This window comes from Carettochelys insculpta, chromosome 5 (assembly GCF_033958435.1).
Source record: "Carettochelys insculpta isolate YL-2023 chromosome 5, ASM3395843v1, whole genome shotgun sequence".
Taxonomy (NCBI): domain Eukaryota; kingdom Metazoa; phylum Chordata; order Testudines; family Carettochelyidae; genus Carettochelys; species Carettochelys insculpta.
In genome coordinates, this window is record NC_134141.1 from 15,782,875 (window position 1) to 15,804,113 (window position 21,239).

The 21,239-nt window shown below is 42.6% G+C and overlaps 1 protein-coding gene across 7 annotated transcripts in view; it reads left to right on the forward strand.

The window, feature by feature from the left end:
- LINGO2 (leucine rich repeat and Ig domain containing 2) overlaps positions 1–21,239 on the forward strand; it is a 663,558-nt gene that overhangs the window by 414,753 nt on the left and 227,566 nt on the right. The window contains exon 4 of one of the 7 annotated variants that reach the window (XM_074994697.1): positions 2,429–2,645. The exons of the other annotated variants lie outside the window; for them this stretch is intronic. The gene's annotated coding sequence lies outside the window, so the exon portion shown is untranslated. The remainder of the gene's footprint in view (positions 1–2,428; positions 2,646–21,239) is intronic. 7 annotated transcript variants of the gene reach the window in all.

The window sequence follows — 21,239 nt, forward strand, 5'->3', positions numbered from 1 at the left end:
TCCATTCCAAACTGCCCCTGCACACTGTGGTGTATCAGCCCTGCCTGACTAGATGAAGTATAGGAGTGTGAGAGAGTTCATTCTCCAAGCCCATTCAGGCCCTGGGCCTTGGTTGAAATTATATTTGTATTGCATTGTCAAGGATTTTGAAGACAAGGTAGTTTCTAAGCGATTCATTTCTTTTGGAATACGTAGCTATTATTCATCTACAGGTTATGTTTAAATGCAACAAGGACATCAGGCTATTGCTGCATAAAATGTGGGAAATCATAGAGTATTGCACCTATAACATGCCACTTTCCGTAATAAAAATGCACAACACTCAGGTTAAAAAAGAGTAGGCTCTATGCACAATAATGTGGCATATATTGATCCTCTTGTAAAGCAACAGAAGGCCCCCAATTGGGCAGAAATGCAATGTGCATGTGGGACGATTTGGTAAGGTAAAGTTTGCTTTCTCACAACTCCGACTATTTTGCTAAAGAAATTTATTGAAATTAATGTGATTGATACAGGTAACGCTGTAGCAACTTCACCAGCACTGAAATACCAGTCTCTGCTATTCTAATTAATCGTTCAAGAAGGTTCTGCCAAAAACCAATGTCTGAGCTGCTGAGAGATTACAGTTTTTGCTATGTAGGTTGAGGAAGGGTAGGGAATATGGATGCACAGAAACCAGAACACATATTCAAAGCTAGTGCAGCATGAGACATGTACTGAGAATACCAGCACAACTGGGAACAGTCTAATTAGCTGGCTGAAGATGCGGCTACATTAGTTGTGTGCTCAGCATGTTCTCTGTACAGTAGGGATGTTACGTCAGCAGTACACTGAGAGAATGATAGCCCTCAGTGTCTGTTTAAATTGTCTGTAAATTACAGGTTAAACCTGTCTTTTTGCTTGGGACTTGCATATTGTAGATGTGCTGAATCGGAACTTCTAGGGTCTTTAGATCACTCTAAGAACAAGGAAGTGAAAGCTTTAATTGTGCTCATTTATCACAGCTGCAAAATGGGATGCCACAATACTTAGTCTGCATGGCCCCTAGGCAATGGGCACACAACAGAAGTTCAGTCTGTTTCTATCTATTTGCCAAAGCTTTATGAAAATCTCCATACAACTTGGAATTTGTTTTTAACCATAGTCATTTTCTTTTTATTTATATTTTCACATGATCTCCAACGTATCCAGGACATGATACCTATCTATATTGGGCCAGAGCCCCATTGTGTAAGATGTTGTACAAGTGTATTCCAAAAGGCAACCCCAGCCAAAAGAACTTACCCTCTAATAATAAGATGCAAGCTGTACCTTTATAAACATCTTTATATCAATATAACGGGGTCCACACTAGGGCATGTTATGAATGTTAATTGTATCTGTTTCTAAATCAATAGAAAAACAGGGTACAGACAAGCATTTAATTATTCAGTTCTGTGGTAAGTGAATATAAAATGTAATCAGTCAAATTCATGCTTTTTAGTTCCAATGTATTGTTTGGATTTAGTGGACTTACTCCAGGAATAAATTTGGCCCAACATGTACATTCTTGTACATAACACATTCAGTATAGTTCAAGTAAATACTATGGTAATTAGCATTTTTAATGAGAAAAGTAGATTATTGTTACAATATACAGCATCAGAATTGCATCTTCCATAGGGGAGTGGTCCCTTTATAAACAGCTCTGTAATCAGAAGTTCCCTGAGTGCATAGACAGGAACTCTGATCAATAATCTGGAGTATTTTATCAAAGACAGCCGATGTGATGTAGGTTTCAAAGCCTATAGTTACAGATACTTCTTTTGAATTGCAAACATACTCCAATAAAAACAGCAAGTTCTGCAAATTATACAGTAGTAAGAACACTAACTTGTATTTGGCTTACATTGATAGCTTTTTAAGTAGTGTGAGAGGATGACTTTGGCCGTGTCTACACTAGCCCCAGACTTTGAAATGGCCATGCAAATGGCCGTTTTGAAGTTTGCTAATGAAGCACTGAAATACATATTCAGCGCTTCATTAGCATGTGGGTGACCGCGGCACTTCGAAATTGACGCACATCGCCGCCGTGTGGCTCATCCTGACGGGGCTCCTTTTCAAAAGGACCCCGCCTACTTCGAAGTCCCCTTATTCCCATCTGCTCATAGGATTAAGGGGACTTCGAAGTAGGTGGGGTCCTTTCGAAAAGGAGCCCCGTTGGGACGAGCCACGCGGCAGCGATGCACATCAATTTTGAAGTGCCATGGCCGCCCACATGCTAATGAAGCGCTGAATATGTACTTCAGCGCTTCATTAGTAAACTTCGAAATGGCCATTTGCATGGCCATTTCGAAGTTTGGGGCTAGTGTAGACACGGCCTTTGTGTGTAAGGCATTGGAGGGGGATTTTGGAGATTTGAGATTATTCTGTGGTCTGTCCTTCACAGAGGCCACGTCTACACTGAAGCATCTCTCAACAGAAGTTATGGTCGACAGAGAAATCTCAAGAGAACCTCTGTCGACAGGTTACTGCTACAGACAACTTGCTCTGTCAACAGAGAATTACCAGACTGTGCCGCTTTCTGGTAACAGGAAGCGGAATGGCAGCTCTGCAAACAGGGTTGCCCAGCAACCGGAAGCGGCCACTCATCATCGTCAACGCAGGTTTGTGCGCTTGCTGCTTTCGCCTACTCAGCCTGCCTCACTGCATCGCTACTAACTTCAGGCCTTGTCTCAGGACCTGCATCCAGGGAGTTTGCCTGGCCAGGGCTCCCCCAGCTATGCCTACCTTACCCCCAGCCCTGCTCTGTGTTAGGAAGCCCCAGGCAGCTAGGTCCCCTCCTACCCTACTGCTAAAGGAAGAGTCTTTTTTTTCCACTTCTCCTGGAGACCCTATTTATACAGCTCCAGCTACATCCTAATTGGCTGCTTGATCTTCAGCCTGAGGCAGGCTGAGTAGGAGAAAGCTGCAGGTGCACAAACCCATCTTGACAATGATGAGTGACTGTTTCAGACTGTAGTTTGCCCCTAAGGTAAGGGCAGTAACCTGAGCGAAGGACACTGTGGTCCAGGAGAGACATGGGTGCTGACATAAATGAGTGGAAAACAGACAAGGGTGTAACAGAGGGTGAGACGCTAACCAGAAGAGGACACTCCAGAGGCTGAAAAGCTAGTTCCAGAGTATCCAGCTGGAGGCTCCAACAGTAGTGAGTCAAGCCTGGTTATACTCATACATAGCAATTTCATCAGTATGTCTCAAAGCACTTTACAAAGGAGGTTATTTGTACACTCTTACACAGAGGAGTAACTTCACCAGTTGAGTCATTCATTAGTTGGTTTCAGTACAAGTAAGTAAAGTTAGTCATAAACTTGTAGGATCAGGCTTCACAGAGGTAAAATCTTGGTAAATAAATTATCAAACCTGTGACTTGAAGACATGAAAAATATTCTGAGAGTGATTTTTGGTAGTTTCAGGAATATAACATCTCTAAAATCATCCCTTGGATTATTTTCAGTGTCCTACTTGTATTGTTGAATTATGATTCATTCTAACAAGAAGACTTTTTTTTGTAACATTTTTATCACATGGCAGGACCTCCTGAATTGCAGGACTGAAGAAGTGAATGGTTGTGAGTGCATAGACATAAAATCACTTTTCTGGCTTTTTCTTTAAATTGTCTGACCTGGTCCCACTGCTGAATATGGTAGGATACAGTTGCAAGTAGTCTCCACTTCAGTCCCATAGCTAGCAGGATGGATCTCGCTTTCTATGGTTTGTCCCCATGCTATCACTTGTCTTGTTTATGCTTAAGGCTAACACTGCCACATCACTAACATGTTTAACTTTGACATTCACGCTGGTACATCTGTGGCTGGAATGCAAGAACATCTGCAGTGCTTTAGGTAGGAAACTTAGTTTTCAGAACTAAGGAGACTTTAAAATGCCTGACTCTGGAAGAAAAAAAATATTAAAGGCATGAGTCACTGAACTGAGCAATGCTGTTGAAACACATTGGAGGGTGGGGGTGGGGGACAAAATAGATATCTGTTTCTAGAACATCTGAAAAAAGATTTGACAATCACAGTGGAAAATTTTGCCTGAGTTATGATTCTACCAGTTCACAACCAACCATTACTAACAGTAACTTTTTTGTCATAGTATTGGAGGGGTAGCCGTGTTAGTCTGGATCTGTAACAGCAACGAAGGGTCCTGTGGCACCTTATAGACTAACAGACGCAAAACTTTTCTGTTAGCCTATAAGGTGCCACAGGACCCTTCGTTGCTGTTTTTTGTCATAGTAACTGTAGTGGGGCACCCACCCCATTCCTGCAGGGAAAGTGCGGATGGAGGAGGGAGGAAGCCTGTGCAGCACTCCAGTCAATTAGGAAAGGGATCTTAGGGGAGCTGGTCAGACGACATCTTGTTGTAGGACTCCAGGAGAGCACAGTCAGTTGGGACACAACCAGGGAAGATGCAGAGCCAGCTCCCAGTGAGAAGAAGCACCTTGGACAGAGCTGTGCTGGCTCATGCTAAGTGGAGCTAGGGAGAGGCTCCAGCTTGTCACCTGCTAGACTGCTGGTTTTGACTGAAGTGCCAAGAGGGTGCAAAGTTCACAGGGGAAGTGGAGCAAGAGTGGTGTGGGGACGGCAGGGGAGCAAGAGGCAGTAGAGAAGGAGAGAAGTAAGGCAGGACAAAGCTGCTTCCAGAGGTTCATTGGAATAGGATGCAGAGTAGTGGGTGGGCCTGGGCCCCTTCTCTTCCCCCTTGCACCACACATGGCCACATGAAAGAGGGACTGTTATGGTCTGTGGGTCCTCCTGGAGGTGAGGGACTAGACTAGGCTGCAGTTGGCCGCTGTATTGGGTGTACAGAGGCAAGACTATTGATAGGGAGCAATGCTGAAGGGACTAAAACTGTAGTGGGCACTACCAGAGGGCAGTGTCCAGAAGAGGACACCAGGATCCTGGGAGCACTGTGGGTCCAGATAAGAGGATGGAGAAAGAGCACAGAGTGACAACCGGCAAGATGCCAGCCAGGAAGCACTCTGCTGATGAGTGCACTAACTCCCTGAGTAGCCAGCAGGAGGTACCTTGGCAGTGAGTAGTACCACATAACAGTAACAGTAATGTGTGAGTACACATGCAGGCGCACCTGCAAAGTAACTTGTGTTATCTGCTCACAGCTAAAGGATAGACTGTGACTAGTCTGAACGCAGTTGCAGAAGGGTTTAGAGGGTGGGTAAGAATACATTTTGTATAGCTGAGGGAAGGATTGAATAGAGTCCCTGTGATTTGGCCAGGGAGAGGTCCTCCAATATTATATCAATTATAGTAGAGTGGAGGGAGCTGATACCAGACTGAAAGGTCTCAAACGTGCAGAGGAAGAAGGCAAGACATTGTGGTCACTGTAATTGAGCCTGTCAAGTGACCATTTTTTCTGTTAGACAAAAAATGCATTTTCAACAACAGGCAAATGTCTGTCTAGGGTGAAGGTGACTTTGATGGAACTTTATTTTTATGGGGAATATCTCAATTGGATAATAACAGTGCAAGCAAGTGAAGACGTCTTAAAAAAATGTCAAACAGTGGTAGGAATTCTGATAATAATCAGCCACTGACAGTCTGAGGCATTAGGGAACTGAAGACCCTTTGGGGACAATAGAAAAATTGAAAAAGAAGCTTCTTAAAAAAAAAGAAGTTCAGAAGAGCCATGAGAATTAACTGTTCACAGAGATGAACATGTGAGAGATGAAAAATTCTGCTCACCAAAAAACTGAATTCCAAAGTGACAAATATAAAAAGCCTGATTAGATTCCTTCAAAGAGTTCAAAAAATGTTGCAATGAAATTAGCCACAATAAACACCTTTGATCTGCTAAAAAATGTAGTAGTTTTAATAGAAAGATAAAGCTGCTATAAAGGAATTGGAATTCTGGATTTATTAAGGGGCTGAGATAGCAACCTTTAGTCACATGAATTGCACAAATTCTGGCATGTGAAATAAGTGAACTGAGTTCAGAGATGCCAAGAGCTCGTAGTTCCCATTGAAGTGAATAAGAACTGGGGGTACTCAGCATCACAGACAATTAGACTATTTATTTGGGGCAAAAATGTGGATTGAAGTAGCAGACTGCCTACTATTTATCGTCCGTAGCCTTTGTGTGGTGGCTTTTCCACATCTGTAAATAAGGATATTTTTATCTGATTCTCATCTACATTTGACGATTTAAATCATTAATATTTTCAGTGATTTGAGATTCTGTGATAATGTCAATACTGAAGCATAAGCAATTATTTATTTGTTAGTATATTTCAAAGCATTGACTTTACATGTATTTTAATAGATTCTAGGCCAAGAGCAATCATGTTCATTTAGTCTGACCTCCTGCATAACGCAGGCCACAGAACTTCACCAAAATAATTCCTAGAGCATGTTTCTTTTGGAAAAATATATCCAATATTGATTTTAAAATTGCCAGTAGTGGAGACTCCACAGTGATTGTTAGTAAATTGTTCCATTAGCCACACTGTTTAAAATATTTGCCTTTTGGCATGCAGTCCAAATTCATCTATTTTATCCAGACAGCAAGTAGATTATGTTGCCCTTTTCTCTGCTAGATTGAAGAGCCCATTATTAACTGTTTTTCTTCACAATGAGCTTTCCTGGTAATTCCAAATTTAGTAAAATGTTGAACTTCACGAAATGGACTTGCTGTCCTCTGATCAGCTCTTCTTCCATGCGCTTAATTATGCAAACTGAACATTGAAGTAATGCTATTTTATAGTGGAAATGTTTATTATTTGCATATTACTTCAATAAAATGCACTTAGAACATATCCTTATTTACCTTATACCACTTGGAGTGTAAGAAGGCCTCTGAGTGGCCATATATTACAAGTATGCCCACTTTCACACCCTTTTATATCTTTATAATGGTGTAAAGAGATTTCAAGTGTAATTGAAAACTGGTGCTGTTGTCCAATCCTCCAGAGATCAGTCTACCTTGGTCACCTTCCCTATATTTTCCATAAACCCAGTGGCTATGGCTACACTAGAGAGTTCTGAAGACAAAACTGGAAGTTTATTGACAAAATTTGCAGAGCAGCTGCACGGCAAATGTGTTTTGTTGACAGAAACAGTCAACAAAAAAGTCAAGTAGGCACTCTGTGGAGCCCTTTTGTCAACAGAGTGGATCAAAAGATTAATCTGCTTTTATGTCTGGATGCGATCTGTCAACAGAAGTTTTGTTGGAATGTCTCTTCCGAGAGTAACTTCTGTAGACAGATGCTTCTAGTGTAGACATAGCCAAAGTTATCTACCATGCTCACCTTCCTGCTTTAGGCTAGAGACATGGCCCTTCTGATACTCACTTCTGTCTGTCTGCTCAACGCAAATTGCCTGAATTTCTCAGAATACCTCCTACACCTAATCCGGGGCTTTATTTTTAATCCTAGAGCTGATGTGTGTAAATGTTACCTGGCAAAATCTGTTATACCACACTAGCACACAGTTCCCATAGAACTGTGCTTTTCATTCAAGTCTCCCAAATTTCACTGGAAGTATTAAGTTGTAGCACACCTATGAGATATGTAATATTCCACCTATTTTGTAGATCAATGAGCTGAGTCATTGAGAGAAGTTGCATAATTTGCTGAGGGTCACCCAGCGAGTCAGTGGCTGATCTAGCAAGTGAACCTAGAAGTCCTATTGTCACAATGAAGCTATTTTCGCACAAGCACTTTCCAGCAGAACATAGAAGAAGGTAGTAAATATACCTACTCTAGCTTGACTGCTTGAAATGATTCATTCTTCATTTTACATATGTTATACAATTCTGCCATTTTAGACAAATTGTTTAATAAAAACAGAGAATGTAATTCCCCCATGAGACATCAGTTCTGTATGCACCACATTACGATAGTTACTCAACATGGATACTTAGCTGAGAGCCAGTTGGCTTTGTGCGGGGAGGGAAAGCTCAGTAGTTAGAGCTTTGGCCTTTTAAACCCAGGGTTGTAAATTCAGCCTTGGAGGGGGCATTTCAAGGGTCTGGGGCAGGTTAGATTTAAAAAAAAATCTGTCTGGGATGATGATAGATCCTGCTGTAAGTGCAGAGGACTGGACTCAATGACCTGTCAAGGTTCCTTGCAGTTCTATGAGAAGTATATCTCCATCATGTGGAAGCATATAATATTAGGTGTCAGGTAACTGCTGTATCAGAGATATGCCACAGGGTGGAGAGGGTGAATCTCCAGGAATTTTGTATTTACACCATCAATGAAGAAACAAGGTGGTTTCATGTGGCAATTTAGAGATTAACAGATTTATTAGCACATAAGCTTTCACGGGTAAAACCCACTTCCTCTATTCCCTGTCTACACAACCCCTATTTTGAAGTAGCTTTTTGAAATAGGCACTATTCCTCGCAGAATGAGGTTTATCAATGTAAAAATGACAACCACTATTTTGAAATAGAAGTTGCATTGTGTAGAAACTAGGAAAGTTATTTCAAAATAACTGGTATTATTTCTAAATAGCTTTGCTGTGCAGACATGCTAAGAAATCAGTTGATCTAGAGATGCAAGTTTAAGCTGGCACAGAGTTAGATTGCCAGTAAAAGTCAATATTTTTTTGGTGCCTGTACCATTAGAAAATATCAAGGAGGAAGAAATGATCTCAGAAGCTTATTGACAGGTTTTATCCAAAGTGGGATTGTATGCCCACACTTTCCAGTAATATATGTAGTCAGGATGCTCTGTTTTATTGAAGTGCTAGAAGCAAGGTAAGGTAAGATCATTCATTTTGCAGACTTGCTCTTCATAATGGCATGCTGCTTATTTGAACATAGTCCCAGAAAGTTATACATTATTAATGCTCCCAGCAGACTCGGTGAACCCCCAGGATAACGTGTTAGCTTGCTGATTGCAGTTTTTAGAACAAGAGTGATTTACTGATAACCTTAAATTGTTTTAGTGCTATGCTGAGAATGTTTAAGAGTTGAGGCTTTGCTTCAGGTTAGTATATTTCCTATGATTGTGGTTTCTAAAGAACCCCAGACTTGTGTTTTAGCATAACCATGCCTTTATTTTAGCTGCGTCTTGCTGACTGTAATTACACTGGTTCATATTATAGCTTTACACCATCCTCCAAGAAAAGTGACACATCCTTTCCTCGTGTGCTGCTTCTTAGAGAGGTTGTCCTTTGGAATGTCTCACTTCCAGACCTTGCACTTCTGATCCCATTCACATCCTACTAGTCAATATTACATTTGTGTATGTGAAAAAGAGATATTAGCGGTGCACTTATGCATTTTAATTGCTGTCGTGCAGTTAAAGGTTTACCCCAACTAGGGAGTGGGGCAAAGGAATCATTCCATCATCTTCTTTTTTGCTCTTCATTTAATCTGCCACTCCATTTGTTGTGTTTTCTCCTTCCCTTCACATGCTTATCTCTGCCTCCCCTCCCTTGCAAAAGTATCTCAGTTCCCTTCTCCCTGCTGGTTTTCACATGGTGTCTATCTCCATCCTTCCCTTCTCCCTTACTTTCACAAGGATTCCTGCTCCACCTAGAGCTCTACTCCTTTTGTTGGTTCCCAGCCATTTTTTAGGGCTTTTGGTTCATTTCCTTGTGGTGGCACTGGCACTGGCAAACTCTGGTTTTATTTGAAAACTCTTGATCCTTTGTTTCAGAGAGTTGCTGGTGGTAATCGACAGCTCCAGTTACTCTGGGGTCTCTGCTGCTGCTATTGCTGGCTTTGGGTCCTGTTCCTCACTGCCTATGCATCCTTGAGGTGATAGCTAAACAGGTTCTTCCTCTTCCTTGTACAAGGATCCAGATTTTCCTATATGTAATGGGGTGTATCAGCACCACACTATTACACCTTCTGTCAGAAGAAGAGGCCACACACAAACACCAGTTTTCCTTGATGTGTTCCAATGGTATCAAATGCCTGAGAGGATGTCAATCTGGAGCTGCATTATTGTCTCTAAAAAGTGGACTGATTGCATTCCAGGGAAAAGGTGCTAGAAGTAGGGGTGATGGGTTTACAGCAGCACTCCCTGAATTGGAGAGGTTTCCTTTATATCCAGGGTTTACAAATTGATTCAGTGGTTCTCAGCACCCCCACTGCACAAGTTGTTCCAGAGCCCCTATTCAAGGCTTGGAGACTGGCTGAATGGGACCCAATCCTGAGATGCAGATGAGGGACATCACAGCAGGTGCAAAGATTGACAGATTACAGAAGCCGAAGACTTCAGAAACTTGGGTAGAAAGTGACTCACAGAAACTTTGTGAGAAAACAGTATTACAACTGGATAAGGTCTCAGAATGTTGTGATCAGAATCCGGTGGAGAGGGAGTGTCTGGGTCCCCTTACCCTTCCCACCACCCACCTGAAGGTGTGACCTAGCCTGCCAGTTATGGTGACACTGGACTTTGGGCCACTGTACTCCAACCACAAGGGTGATAGTGATTCTGGTTATTGGGCCACACTACCCTAACCATAGATCTTCTTGGATGAACATAAACCTTATATGACTACATAACTGAGGGCTTAACTTTACTCTTAAATAGAAGAATACAGAGGGCTAGATCTACAGCTGGTATAGAGTGTTGCCATCTGTGGATCCATGCAGATTTATGAGAGTTAAGGATCTGGTTCATACAGTGTATCTTAAAAGTAGAATATTACCACACACTGGCATGTCATCCAGTTTGGATATGGATATTTATTGCTTTATCGGACTTAATTTTGGCAAGTTCAGTCCTGAATCCCTGCACAAAACATTCCACAGCAAACCAGCTAATCTCATAAGAGATCATATATCCTGGATGCATTCATAAGGGAAGTGTCACTCAGGACCTTTCAGAGTAGGCTGGTGGACTTTGGATTGATTCCCTTGCTTTCACACAATCCAGTAGCATATTGCAGGATCAATATCTCTTCACAAACGTTGCAGGTGAGTAAATACCTGACTAAGTGTCTAAGTAAATGCTACAAATGCTTTTGTAATTTCCTAGGATCCTGCTCACTGTCCATCCTATAATCATCATGTTTGCATTTATCACCGTCTGTCAATCCTAATTTAATATGACTTTAAAGCTGCACTGTTATCTACATGCACCACATACAGGTGCATATGTTCACTTCAATAAATGAAAAATGACATGATGAGTTCTCTTTCTCAATACCACACTCACTTGCTGATCTCCCAGACTTGATTTACATTATGGCAGTGTTTATTCTCTTTCCTAAACTGTTGTTTGGCCATCCTCTCTTGTATCCATACAAACAGATGCTTAGCGCCAATTTCTTCTCTCAGTGTAAATCTAGTGTCCCTTACTGGACTATGATGGTGTGAAAATGCAATAACTGAGGGCAGAATGACCAGATGATTTGTTTTTAAATGTTTCCAGGAGATGATTTCAAGCAGTCTGTTTGCAAACCTCTCATAGTTGTTCATTGAGTCAGCCTCTGGAAGTCAATGTGTACTCTTGTGATTACTTGCCTACCTGTTGCGATTAAGGGATTTGCAACCTCGAATAAGTGAAGATCTCTGGAGTCCTCCATCTTTGCTAGCAAGCCTCATCTTTGATGTGTACTGGCTCTGTTCCACCTTTATTCAGTGCTTGACCAAGTAACAGAGGTCTGTCTCAGCTGTGGCCTGGCCTGTTTGATGAACACAAAATGCCATTCAAGGGTTCATATTGTGTTTCAGTGTGACATCAGGCATGTCAGTGGCATACATGTTGTTATATTGCATTGATATATGCTCTGAATTCAACTTATGTCCAATGAGGACTTCTTAAGGATGCTGGTGAGCTCAGTTCACTCCACTGACTTGGGTATCAGGCTGACATCAAAGTAGAGCAATCAGAGCTCATTTCAGGAAGATCCAGCAAGAAGCCAGATACAATATAATTCTGCTACCATCTGCCATTGTCCAATTTAGTTCCATTATTATAACACAAACGGCACAGTGAAAAGCTTGTGGTTTCTGCTTTCATTTACTTAATTTTTTTTCTAACTTTTGTTGCTGATACAAGACAGAAGATACTCCGTATTTCCTTATCATGTATGTGTGAAGTCTTGAGCTTGGTCCACAGCCCTTTGCATTCTTTATGCTCTGTTAATGAGTCAAATCCTCAAGTCCTTCCTTCCTTGATGTGTAGGCAAAGGTCAGGTCACTGTGAGCTTTCAAAGTCAAGTTAGGATTGGAGGATTTAGGCCATTGTGTAGACATGGAAGAAAGGAAACACATGAAACTAAATGTAAATAAAAATTGAATCTATAGTCCTCATGATTTATATAATTACTTAAGTTGCCTATATAAAATAGGGATTGACCTCAACATTTGCCTTCACTCAGACCAACCCTGAGTGTCAATGTGGATAATAATGTCCCTCTCTCCTATCCTCCCTCTCCCCATACCCACATCCACTTGTCACTCTTCTGTAATTCCTGGCACTCGCTGGACGCTGATGTGTTCAATCATGAGAGAGGTCATTCTTGCAAAATAGATGACTTAATAGGAACTAGGCAGTATTAGTTTCATTCCCAAATTGTCAGACCCAACAAATTTGTATTAGGGTAGACAAGTTTAAAATAAGTTGATTATCCATACTTATCTTGTTATCTTGCTTATCCGTACTTATCTAAGTTGCTTATCTTGCTGCTCATCCATACTGAATCCTTGATCCTTTAGAGATTTGTCCATTGCTCATTTTATTATTTATATTACTTCCTTTTAAAATCTTTTTATAGGATTTATATTTTGCCTTTGAAAGCTAACTGACAGGCAGAAAGAGCAAAGCTCATTAATATTGGCAGCTTTTCGTATCCTCATTTCTACCACATCTAATTTAAAACATCCCCATGACAGTAATGAAAGGCACATTTCTTTACAAAATATTTTACCAAGTCATGGAAAAAAACATTCATGTATTGACCTTGCCAAGGGGGAAAATTGCCTTGAATTGAGAATTACTTTTTATTGCAAATTTAGGATGACTGATTTTGCTATTGTATTTGTGGTTCGGCATAACCCTGCATCTCTAAAAATAATGTCTCGTAATTTATTTTATTTTATGCTATGATACAGGCCCAACCCTTGATTTAATATATTTTTAAAAGTCTGTCTAGCTTTCTGCTCACCAAGTCCCTGAAAATAGCCACCAGCATGTTTCCTCTCCTTAACCATAAACTGTAGTTTCTGATTAGATATTGATAGGGATTGCTATTGGCAGCAGTCACTGTTAAAGTGCTCCAACAAAACAACTCAAAGGGAAAGATCTATTTTCTTTCAGAAGTTATAGCCAGAATGAAAGGATGTGGCTCTGGTGAAGCCACAAGATGGCAGGTCAGAAACACAAACTATGAAAGTCACCTTTTATGTGCCAAATTGAAATGTCCCTAGAAAGTTGCTGCCAGTGATTGTCTTTTGTTAAATGGGCTAGCAGAGGTTTGAGATGCTGAAATCAAACTAAAACAGTGCAAGATTTTAAATCTAGCTCTGCATGAAGAACGGCGTTTCCTCCTATGGAGAATTTTAAATTGTCAGGCCACCTCTTAAAAGGCTTAGAACAGCACAGAACCTATAAAATATCTACTGTACTCTTGAACAGAAAAATCACTGAAATGAAAGAGGTAATTTAGACTTCTGCGAATCTTGTTAGCATCATTCCTCCAAATGAAAGCTGGTCAGTCTTTTTTTTTTGTTTAATAGCCCATCAAGCATCTCTTCGAACTGCCTTTAGGTAAATGAAAATAAAGCCAACTGAGTGTTGGATGGCAGCTACTACCTGCCTTTTGTGTCACTGGGGATTGCTAACTTCCCCTTCCCCCAGTTTCATCTGGGGCTCCAACATAGTGAAGAAGCTCCAAATTCTGCCTCATGCTTTAGATGATGTATTAGTACTGATTATTTAGTTTCCAGATACCAGAGACATGTACATTGTATCTGAAAGATGGGCAGACACCTGTGTAATGTAGCAGTAGTCTTCTAAGTAAATTCACTAGGGCCTTGTTTCTGCTAGTGCTCATGCAGGAGTCTGGTGTGGGGCAGAAAGGAACCCAAACAACCAAGCAGAATTTGAGCCCCTGCACTTAGGAGCACAAGATCAGGTACTGAATATTTCCCTGTGCAGGGCACTGAGCTCTGTGAAAGCAATTAGAAAGCAGACAGAGCTGCCTGCCTCCCAATGGGCTGACCACACAGGAGGAGGCTATTAAACTTCTTTTAATGGAAAGAAGCAATGTGCATGGCTGTGCACCAGGGCATACAGGAGACATGCTGGTCTTCACAGCCTCCAATGTGAGGCTGTGCCTGCAAGGCACAATCTGGCCCTAGAGGAGCAGAGTCCAATATACATAAATACAAAACTAGCTCATATAGATAAAATATTCTTCAGAAGCAATCTGATTATGTACTGCTTTGTTTATATACAGTGATGAATTTGTGACAGATATGGCAATCTCCAGCTAGATTTTTGCGATCTCTTGCTAAGGTTGGGCATTGTCATGGGCCAGGGATTATATGTAATTCTATTCTATACTTCTGTAATTATACGTGGGAAGGGGGATTACTAGGCAAATTCACTGATGTTGTGACACACCCCAGAGAAGTACCCCCACCTGGAGAGGCTCACATATACAGGTTCATACAGGAGTCTTCAGAGAGCAACAGACAAAGAAAGGAATTTTGGGATAAATGGCTTAATTTTAAACTGACTCAGTGATTCTTCTGAATCCAGCCAATGCACACCGAACCTTCTGTCCCAGGGGCAATCCTTTAGGGAAAGGTTTATAGGGCTGACACCTACCTGATCCCAGGGTTGGAGCTGGGGTGATCTCTGGTATGCTTATTAGCATGCATGTAGGTTCTCTTGTTGTTCTAATATTTTCTCTGCAATTCTTTTTACATTAAGATAAATGTGCTTGTTCAAAAAGGGCTGTATGGAAACTTTTAACTCGGGGCAATTATGCTGTGGTGAAGGCTAAAATGGCCTATGGAGGCTGTGTGAGTTGCTGGGGAACTCAGCATAATCAGGAAATGTGTAACCTGGAAAACCACCCAGTTGAATGCTAGAGTATCTCCCTAAGAGAGGTGACTAAGGAGCTGGAAGCCCAGAATTGCTTACTGATGGAGGGGGAATAGGGGTGCAGTTGCCCCAAACTGTGACAATGTTTACAAATGTTGACACATTACCACATGCAAACAATATTATTACATGCTGAAAATTGGCAACGTTTTTTGTACTAAACACTCAAATCTTTTGCATGCTTGATTCACACTGACATTACAGGGAACCCTAGGCTGTGTCTATACTGCAGCATTATTTCAGAATAAACTATTCTGGAAGAGATTTTCTGGAATAGCTTATTTCACAATAGCACCCATCTACACACAAAATATGTATTGAAATAACACTCAGCTTTTTCAAAATAGCTCTATTGGTTGTGGACACTCTATTTCAGATTGCTGCCCCAGCAGCACAATAGCTTATTTAGAAATAACCCCTATTCCCTGTCTACACAGCCCTGTAGCCGGACAGAATCCCCCTGCTCTACTCCATCTTGCCCCTCTTAGGTGCCTCAGAGCACAAAGGACAAAAGGAAACAGCACCGTTTTGATGCCTGAGAGCACAGATGTGCTAATCTCAAGCATAATCTTTGATGCCTCAGAGCACAGATGTGCTGCCTCATCACAACCCTGGACAATGGAAGAACACAGATAAGAGGGCTAACAGGCCTGCCAATGACCACAGGCCCTCAAACTGCCCTTGAGTGGTACTGATAATTGATACGCCTACACATCGTCCCAGGAGAGGAATCTCGCTGTAAGAAGTCCTGGGACGCCCAGCCCTTGGCCTAGGGAGAGGCGGCCACCACAAGGGTTGTAACACTGGCCCACACTCAGTTGGGGGTGGTCAGCAGTTCCGAGTACGATACGATACAGGCCCCAGCCCTCAATCTAGGGTGGGGCAGCAGTTCTCAATAGCAGTACAATCCCAGCCCAGCCCTCAGTCCAGGGCGGGGCAGCAACACAAGGGGTCTGAGCACAGGCCCAGCCCTCAATTTGGGGGCGGGGCAACAGCACAGGGTTTGAGCACAGGCCCAGCCCTCAGTTTGGGGCGGGGCAACAACACAAGGGTCTGAGCACAGGCCCAGCATGGGCTGGGCCTGTCAAGGAGGGGGTAGGGGGTCGCAGGCCCTCCCACTCCACTGCGACCCGGCCCGGGGCCCTGGGGTCGCTCACACACGACCACGGCAGTGGGGATCCAGGCCACAACACACTGCCATGGGTTCGGGAGCGTCGTTCCCCGGGCCACTTCCTACCTCTCCCTCTGCTGGCAGAAGGTCCCAGTCCATCTGGTCGGGGGGTCCCTCTAGGTCAGTCTCCTCCAGGTCGTCCACCTTTGGGGGCTCCGGCCAGTCGCTCATATCAATGTCATTGGGATAGTCGGGCGGCGGTAGCACAGGGGACCCGAGGCGATCCTGGGCCGGAGGGCTGTAGGGATCCGCTGGGACTCTGGGGCAGACCACTCCTGGGGCTTCTTCCAAGGCGGGCGGTCTCCGCCGGCGTGAAGGTCCTGGCAGGTCTGGAAAGTCAGGGTAGTCCCCCTGGGGCATCTGGATCCGGGGTTGATCGGAGCCGCTGGGGGCTTGCTCCTCCAGCCTGGCCAGGCGGCGACAGGCCCTCTGCCCTTGGCGCCAGGGAGCTCGTGCAGGCGCATCCTCCCTGCCCGGAGGCCCAGGCTTTAATGGGTCCCGAGCCCTGCCCTTGGCTCTTCTAGCCCTGGGCCCCGCCCTCTGAGGGGTGGGCTTGTGGTGTTCTGGCTCCGGACCCGCCCACCAGGGCCTCTGCGCAGCCTCCTCAGCCTCTGAGTCAGCAGGAGGCCATACTGACTCACTACACTCGCGCCCATATGAAAAGAATGTTCTGTCTTAATGATTTAGTTATCTCTGTCTTACAACTGTAAATTAAGTTGCAACTCCCTTGTACGAACTGGCATCACAAAGGCGAACCAGTACAATTGGCATCTTTAGATAAGGAAGAGTGTACGTGACCCAAGGGGTATAAAGAAGGGTCCGGCAGACCACTCTAACTGAGCTGCAATTGCCTGACCTGCTGGTCAGAATGGGCCTTTGCCTCCCGAGGTAAGGGGATGCCCTCCTCGTACTCTTTTTCCCAAGGGATTGAGTGAACGATGCTGGCTGAGCCGGAGTCAGAGGATGCAGGGGTGAGAATTATACCTGCAATGTACTTTTGTGCACATTTAATAGTAAGAGCTCTGTAAGCTATGGCGTTTTGTCCTTATATGTGTAACTTGTAATCTAATTGGTATGCCATATGTATCATCCTACTAGTAGTTAAGAAGAGCAATGACCTTGTAACCATTAAGATTTCTTATTTCTGCTTTTAATAAATAGTAACCATTTAAGCTTCAGCCTGACTCCTTCCAGTTACTGTAACTTGGCCGAACACAAACAAAGAACCCTTGCTGGTTTGGCTCTATTAGCATGGTCAGTGTTAAGGTGCAGTGAGAGCTGAGCGCTGAGTCATGTCGCCTCCACGGGACAGACTCCTGGGGCACTCTTCAGCCACCCTGGATGCCCACTGCAAAGGGACTGCCGGTCCTAGCAGTTAAAGACTTGGATGTAATAAGGCTCACAGACCACTCATTACCCAGCCCTCGGCTAACAAGCCCCTATTCTGAAATATCTATTTCAGAATAGGTACAATTCCTTGTAGAATGAGGATTACAGAATTTGAAATAAACCGTCCACTATTTTAAAATCATTTTGAAATAGCGGTTTTGCTGTGGAGATGCTCACAAAGTTATTTCGGCATAGCACCTAACACCCCTAGATGCGAGATTTCAAATGACATTTAGGTGAGCAAAAATGTAGATTGGTACATCAAAACCTTACAAAGTCTGGCTTCAACTGACTCCATTTTATAGGAGTGGGTCACTAGTGAGTTTTCTTCTAAGGGGACATCCAAAATGATAATGTTCAGAAATATTGGATTCCCCTCCACTAAGATATTCTAACTTTGTCAGTTCACCTGTAACTGCTGTGTTTCTTCTCATTTCATGACAGCTCTACAATCTCTTCTTTCTCTTTACTGTTTTTTAGCATTTGTTAGCTCGTCCTCACTTGTGCTCCTGCAACAGCCATTGGTATAGAGTTGTTGTAAGCACAATGCAATTTTGCAAAGTTTTGGGTTTTTTTATTTATGACTCATGAAATATATGTGAGAAGAAGGTAGAAAATGCACTTTTGTCTTATTTCAGTCTTGAAACAAATTCTTCCCCTCTGTGTTAATTAAACCATTGTAAATACACATTTGAATCATTTAGTCTGTGTTAGCTGAAACTCATATGCATAAGTGAGGGCTGTTACTGCAGATTGGTTATGCAATAGGCACTACATTACCTGGCACTTCAGATAAACTCCAAATCAAACCTCAGTTCATAAAGCTTCCCAGTTGTGGTCAGCTCTTGGGGTGTGTTTGTACTTGCAACGGGGGTTCCAATTCCCACTTTGTGTAGACATACTCAAGCTGGCTGTCATCAGGCAATTTTGCTAAAAATAGCAGTAGTGCCAATATTGCTAGAGTAATGGCATAGTCCAGCTATATACTGAGTACCAATCCAGCTGTCGCCATGGGTGACTACTCACTGCTGTTTAGTTGCAGTAGCATCGGCAGATGCATGCTATTTTAGCATAGTAAAGCTATGCGAGATAGGACAACTATGTCCACGTGAGCTGTGAATCATGCCACAGTTCCCATTGAAAAGGTGGCCTTAATGCCATTACAAGATGCTTTTCCTTTTGTCCCAAAGAGTTTAGGTTAAGGGGACAATCTAAGTATTTAATTCCCCATTTCATGGAGCCTGTCTTTGGAGTTTTCACATTATGCTGCAACAATGAGTTGACCTTGAAAATTTACTTAATCAAATAGTTCTAGAGAGCAAACAGATGCATCATAGTCCAATGACTCCAGTTAGGAGCAAAGTGAATTTTTGCTCCTTTTTTAAAATGAGAATAGCAGTATAGAAATTTCCAATCAAAACCAGCACGGCTTCTTTGTCCAGTGTATGAACTATGTGCTAATTGCTATAGTTGTGTTTTGCAAGTCCGTTGTTGTACCATGGTGCCTTGTGAATGCAGGGGCAAGGGTAATTTAAAATTGGTTCCAGCAGGGATTGAAGTCAGGGTGAGTGGGCAAATTTAAGTTTGGAACTGAAAGGCTAGCAGTTTCCACACAGTGTCATGTTTAGATTTTGTGAAGAATTTCAAATGCTCTGACCTTTGTTCTTTACTAAACACATGCTGTGCATCAGTACTTGTCCCCAGACAGGAAAGCTAATGAGGCAACTAGTGGACCAAATTTAGTGTTGCCTCCTGGTCAGATGCCACCTCACGCATGTTGCACCTACACTAAGAAAATTCTACAGGTGACCTCCAAGTCAATGGTGAGCTCTTTGGGGCAGGGGTCACCTTTTTGTTCTGTGTTTGTACAGCACATCACCCAGGCCTGCCAAATGGGGGTGGGCAGAGGCCAAAGGGGGCAACCGCCCCTGGCTCGAGCAATTCAAAAGGGCCCAGGGCTCACAGCCACCACAGCCACTATTGTGGCAGCCTTGCTAGTCAGAGCTTCAGACCCTTTAAATTGCCATCCGAGTGCCAGGTAACACACTCCAGGTAGTGCTTAAGGCTGGGGCTGAGTGGGGCATGCATAGTCTGAGTGGTGCTCAGGGCTGGCTGCCTGGGTCCCAACTCTTCTGCCCAAGGCTCTGAACATTGTGGGAGTGTGAAGCTGGCTCCCCTCCCCACCACCTTTCTTAGGGACCCAACAAGTTTGTCAGCTCCCCTAAGGACTCCTGGTGGGGTCTTGGTCCATGACTGGAGCTTGTAGTCACTAATACAAATAATGTTAGTAATAGTTAATACCATTAACAAATTAACATCTGTTTGGAGATTTTCTGTTCTTTATTTTGAAAGAAAAAGAAAACATCTTAAGCATTATTTCAATTTCTTCCTAACTTTTTAACAATTAATTTTTTCTGACTTCTTTTGAAGGCCAAAGGAAACTCTTTTTCCTACATATATTCACAACATTTAAAACCCTTAAACCTGGGCATTTTTTGGGTATTTTTTTAATGTCAACCTTCAAATATAACTCGTTAAATACATACATGGCAGTAGTGAGCTGGGATCAGCACACAACAAGAAATCTCTGTGTATAGTTTATGTGACTCTCACCATAGTCTGAGCACTTCTCAATTATTAAGAGATTTTGTACGTGTATACAATCCAATATAAATTAAAGGATTTGTCCTCAGTCACCCAAGAAAGCAGTAGGAGATCTGGGCACTGAACAGTGTTTCCAAAGTTCAGTCCAGAGCTTTAACCATAGCATCATGAAGGCTCCTGCCAAGGGATTCGATGACTTTAGGCAGCTGAGATAGCTCCTGGGGCTACTGGGGGACATAAGAGGCTTTACATGAAGCAATAGTGGCTCTCTCTTCCTGTGGATTTTATAAGAGCTTCTTCTCCCATTTCCCACTGTCTCTTTGCTTCCTCTGGAGTATGTACATTCTTCCAGTGGAGCTCTGCCAAGACCAGTGTTTCTTAAACTATGTTCTGCAGAACACTGCTGTTCCGTGAACAGCTCACAGGTGTGCCGTGAGCATCTGATACTTTTTTGATATCATACACTGATGGTAAATGTTTTCTGTTATTAAAACCAGATACAATGTTACTTCTTCATTGTAAATTATTTCATTAAATTATTAAATTATTTCATTTTGTTTCTGCTGTATATATTGTTGTTTGTTTTTTGGTCTGACAACAGTTATTTTTAAGACAATTTTCATAGTGTTCCACATAAAAAAAGATTGTTGTTTGGTATTCTGTGGTCTCAAAAAGTTTAAGAAACACTGGCCTAGAGAGATGTCAGAGTTTATGATGCTGATGGGGGAAATGAGGAATCCTGCTCTTGATGAAAGACCCCAACTTTGCCATGGAAAATCTTTAACTTAAAATCTGCCTGCTCAGCTAACTACCCAAGACAGTGATTGGGGTAGATTTTTCTTTCTTTCTTTTTTTTTAATGGTGAGAACTCCAAGCAAAATAAAACACCCGACATGAATATATTCACTTTAGAATCTGGCAACACATGTGCACTAAGCCTGTTTGAAAGCTGTTGGGAAATTTTACTTTTATTGTGTGTGTAAAATACTTGAAAAG